Raw genomic sequence first — 5865 nt, 5'->3', positions numbered from 1 at the left:
AAGAAAGCAATCAGGTGCATGGAGGGGTTAGCACCCAGAGAGTCCTGCAGAAATTATTTTAAATCTCTTGGCATAATGACAGTGCCAAGCATGTACATATATAACTGTCTAATATATGCCAGAGAAAATCTAAAAAAATTGAACATGAGATGTGATGTGCATGCACGCAGTACAAGAAACAGTCACCTGCTGGACTTGCCTTCCACAAGACTTGCTGTAGTCCATAATAACTATAAGTACTTAAGCATAAAATTTTTCAATAAGTTACCATGCTCAGCTCATACAGTACCACTAAATAAATATAAGAATACATTGCAAACCTGGCTAAAAAACAACGAATTCTATACAACTGAAGAATTCTTAGAAACTAATCATAAAAATATATGTTTTACCTAAGTTATGAAGAATGTTTTGATATTATATAAGTTAGTTATTTACTGTGATTCTGTTCTTATGTATGTATTTAATTACTGTATAAAACATTGTTTTACATAATGCTGAAGAAAAGGTCTTTAGTTCCTTTTCTCCCATTTCTGTAACTATTTGAATATCGCACAGAAACCAAAACCCTCTGTAAACTTTGACTAAGCCAATTGTATGAAAAATACTGAAAGGCTGATAAAAATATTCTATTCTATTCTATTCTAAACGCCCATGTGCATTAAAACAGATCTAAGTACCTTCCAGAAATTGATGAATTCTGTTTTGACAGGACTACAGCATGACAAGTTTTTCATCTTCCTGGAAAACATGGTGATGTTTAGCTCTTCCTTAGTGGAACCCAATTGTGGCTAATAGAAGTATCTAAAGCTACAGGTGGACAAATGTGAAAGAGGTGTGCTACTTGTGCCATATGCTTTCGGTCACTGGTTTGAAGCCAGATTCACAGAAGGCCAAGGTGATAAAGGAATACCCACACTCTAAAACAACGAGACAACCGAACAGTTATCCATATTTTGTCAGATATTATTCATATTTTGTAAGCAACTTCAGCAAAATCATGAAGCTGCTACATGAATTCTTAAAGAAGGAAGTACCTTACATTTGGGGGTTTGAGCAGGAAAATACTTTTTGGCATTTGAAAGAGAAGCTATCCAGTACACTGATACCACAGTATCTCGACACTGAAGAGTAATTCATAATCATGACTGTCACTAAACAGACGCCTATTGGAGCCATTTTAAGTCAAGAAGAGGTCAGAAGTGACTTACCTGACCACATCACATATCCTTTAGGATGCTGAATAAGGTGGAAGGAAGGTATATTACTATCTAGAGAGAGAGAGAGAGAGAGAGAGAGACAGAGAGAGAGAGAGATGTTAGCCATTTTTTGGCCAGTCAAATATTTTATACCACACATATTTGGCAGAAAGTTCCTGATATGTGCTGACTGTATGTCAAGGATACAGAAGAGCATATCCAGAAATGTGAGACTGCTGAGCTGAGAACAGCTGAAGAAATATCGTGAGTGAACACAAAAAGGATGTGAGGCTGTAACGGTATCATGATTCCCTAGTGGGAGAACCAATGAAAGAATAAAAAAGTGCCAATTATGAAATAGTGTGAAGAAGGATATAAAAGAATATGTCTGGAAATGCAAGATCTGTCAAAAGAACTTACTAGCACATACTTAAGAATGCCTACAGAAATCACAAAGACACCAGTACACATTTTTGATGAAATGAAACTATATGGTTCCTGAGACCTTTCCACTTCTCAGATAGCTATGATGTATATGTGCAGACTGAAGCAACAAATAAAAATTTGCACCAAGCCCAGAAGTTGAATCCAGATCTCCTGCTCACTAGGCATACATGCTAACCATATGTGACCTTGGCACAGTTGTTCTGCACAACTGCATCGACTACCCTAGCATGCTTCCCTCCTAAAATATTGTATCAAGGTACAGAATACCGTCAGTACCGCTGAATGACAGGGGAAGTAATATTAAGAGTGAAACCATAAAAAGAGTACACTATTTGTTGTGAATCAAAAATGGCACAGACTACTACCATCCTCGAAAAAATGGAGCATTAGAGAGGTTGCATCAAACATTAACAGAGATGTTCGGACATTATGTGAATAGAGTGCAACAGACTGGGATAGTTGGCTTCCTAATGCAGTTTTTTGTACAATATGACACCATATGGTGCAATGGGATGAATGTTACATGAACTATTCATTGGAAGAGCATGAAAAATTCTGGAGACACTACAGAAATATCCATCTGGACTGAAGTATAAGTTTGATGATTATGTTGTAGAGCTAAGAGAGTGTATGCAAGAAATGCACTCACATGTGAGAGAACAAAATGTAGAATCCAAAATAAGGAACAAAGAAATTTACAGTGTAACCTGGAGAGTTGTCAGTTATTTTAATTTGCTAGGTAGCTGAAGGCAAAATTTGAACATGTGCTGGTTCTCGTGGGGCAAGCCATCGAATTTGGAAAAGGAAGATAGGTCTTTTGCATATAGCGTAAAAGTACAGAACATGCATTACAGAGTCATATAGAAAAGTTAAAAAGGCATAAGATTTAATTGGTCAAGTGGCATGATATAAATTTGTATAAAGAGAGAGGAATCTTAAATTTTGTGGGTAAAGTCAGAAGGCGTCAGCACATATCTGAAGGCAAAGATGGATGTCTTAGAAGGGAACAAAAACAGCTGCTCAGACTTTTGAAGGGGCAATTGACAAAAGTTAAAGCAACTTTTACTAGTTTTGACCAAACACTAAACACTATATCAAAAAATGAAAAAAAGAAAGAAAATGATCATGCAGGGAATGAAACAGTAAGCCAACACACAATAGAATATGAGAACAGCACTGCAAATGGTTACAGGGAGCAGTAATTTTGATCACAGTTAACAAAGAGATTATACAGATTACAAGTTTATTTGATGAATTAGATTGGGAATATGATATATTAATATCAGCAACAGAAAACACTCAAAAGGCAAGAGTAGTATCCCAGCAGATGCAGATGGAATGAGGAACTTCTTTTTGTACACTGCTCCTGGAAAGGAGCTACTGCTAATTGATGACACAGAAAGACAGTATATAAAGCTAAGTAGTAGGCAGTTACAGTGTAAAACAATATTTATAATTTTATTCATGTTTGACCTTGAGAGCTGTGTGGCTAAGATGCTGTAACCAGTCTGAGAAGTCTCGAAGAACTGTATGCAGAGGCTAGTAGTGTTAAACAAAAGTCTAAGGATGCCACTGAGTAACAGTGAATGACCATTTGTACCCCTGATGGACAAAGGCATTACCATCATCTATCATGAAGAAGACCCACTAATATCATTCTCCAAGACACAAGAAAATTAAAATTCCTAGGAAAATGTCATGGATATACTGCTCAAATGGATACAAATGAGCATGTGAAACAAAAAAAATTTTTACTGGTAGTGACATTGTGCTGAGCTTTACCATTGAAATCAAGTGCTGCATAGTGAATACTGAGAGGAAAAATGTTAACGAACTTATGCTGGAACTCCCTGGCAGATTAAAACTGTGTGCCAGACTAGGACTTGCCTTCCACAGGCAAATGCTCTACCAACTGAACTATCCAAGCACAACCCATGGCCTGTCCTCACAGCTTCACTTTTGCCAATACCTCACCTCCTACCTTCCAAACTTCACAGAAGTTCTGCATACCTTGCGGGACTAGCACCCCTGCAAGAAAGGATATCATGAAGATATGAATTAGTCAATGTTTCCAGAATGAATTTTCACTCTGCAGTGGAGTGTACACTGATTTGAAATTTCCTGGAAGGTTAAAAGTGTTTGCAAGAATGGGACTTGCTTTTTGCAGGCAAGTGCTCTACCAATTGGAGAGTGGGAAGTTAGTAGGTGAGGCATTGGTGGGAGTGATGCTGTAAGGGCAAGTCATGAGCTATGCTTGGATAGTTCATTCAGTAGAGCACTTGTCCATGAAAAGCAAAGGTCCCAGGTTCAATTCCTAGTCTGGCATACAGTTTTAACCCACCAGAAAGTTTCAAATCAAAACACACTCCACTGTAAGGTGAAAATTCATCTGGACTTGCCAATATATCCTGTGGTTAGGCCATTAGATAACCTAAGAGCTGCAGTGCATAAGCTCAATAAATTGTTAATCAGTGCCCAGATAGGGAAATAGTGAAGTATCGTCCTACTCAAAGGACATTGAGAGACAGTGAGAGATCCCATTTGCCTGCTACGTATGTGCATAGTGGTGTTAGGTGTCTTTGTCTCTCAAACACAATACCATATCTAAATGTTGTAACAACAGACAAATGCCACTAGCATACTTCCAATTATGCTATGAAATGTAAATCATTGTAAAGTTGATTGTAAATGAAGTGTGTAGTACCCTTTAGAAAAAATAGAATTGTAATCATGATAGAAAGTATATTTTTATTGAATGTAAGCTTTGTTTCTTATTATAAAACAAACATATATTCATTTTACCATAGTAACGCATGTAGCTCCAGTAGCACATTTGGTTAGTGCATAGTGAAGCATTTATGTATTTCTTTTATTGATCACTATAAAACAGGTATGTATCTCTTTTGGGTATGATTGTACAGCAATTATATATTTCTTTAGCCTATTATTGTACAGAAACTGTGAACTTCTTTTAGATAAATGAATAAAGTTTGTGTTAAACTTGTGCAAAAATGTGTTGTTGCTGAGGACAAGTGTTGAATATATGGATAATGCAGTGCCCAAAAGACAAAGAGGAGAAGCCAGAATAAATGATTTTGCTTGACAATATACAGGCAATGCCACAGGAAGGGTGTTAGCTTAGGTATCACTGGATGTTAACATGGTACTCAAGAAATCATGTGTTGCTGCCGATGGATATGGAAGGGCATTGGGTTGACCATTGATCGTATGTGGGGCCACCATATAGAGAATAAGGCAGTAGCATATCTCCCATGAATCAGTGGAGAGTTACAGTTCAGACAGGTGGTCTTCCAAGAGGGATGTCCATACATGTCAGGCCTTGGACCCAGATTTATTCACTCTGACTCTACTTACATCATTATTTAGGCATGTACCTTCCTCCAGGGCAACATTAAAGTCAAGAATAGCATAATTCCATTAATTCATTTGTTTTTGCTCAGATGAGCATTAAAGATTGTTATTGTTCAATTCTTGCCTTTTGTTCATATATTTCCTGACTGAGACCCATAATTCTTTAACATTCAGTTAGCCACTTCCACATTAGTTAAATTAATGAACCTTCCTCACTATCTATGTCATTAAATGATTAGACCACTCACTAGACACGACACCAATAATAATAATTCTTTAGCAATTCACTACCATAGCTGAACCCATCATTAACATAGTGGGTCTTTGTGTGCAGCTCCATCAACAGGTGTCTTTCCTCGCTGTCTTTAATCCTTGAGCAGGCATGCCAATTTTCATAACACTCATGAGTGTGGGATGCACTTTGAACATGTGTAAAGATAGCTGTCCTTATGTTACCAGTGTAACATGTACAATCAAAATCACAGATTTATCTTAGTTTAATTAAATGCTGACAAAATAAACTCATATTATATTTGCTAAAACACTGTTTAATTAAACAATAATATAATAAACTTCCACTGTATCACACTGTTACAGTGTACAAGTGTCAGCCCACAGCAATGACCCACACAGAGCACTAAACAGTGCAATTACATCAGATCCCAGCCAAACACTTATTCAATTACTAATCAACTCATAGAAAACTGTCTTGTTGTGGGATTTAGCTGTTAAGTTGGAATCTGGATCATTTTCTTTCACAGATCCTGAATGTTTTCTCACCTAGCTCATGGTTTATTGTATATTGCTTCTGCACACTGGAACGTATTACAACACAGCTTATCACTGT

Source organism: Schistocerca cancellata, chromosome 1 (genome assembly GCF_023864275.1).
Source record: "Schistocerca cancellata isolate TAMUIC-IGC-003103 chromosome 1, iqSchCanc2.1, whole genome shotgun sequence".
In the NCBI taxonomy this organism is placed as follows: domain Eukaryota; kingdom Metazoa; phylum Arthropoda; class Insecta; order Orthoptera; family Acrididae; genus Schistocerca; species Schistocerca cancellata.
Note: the sequence above shows the minus strand (reverse complement) of the source record.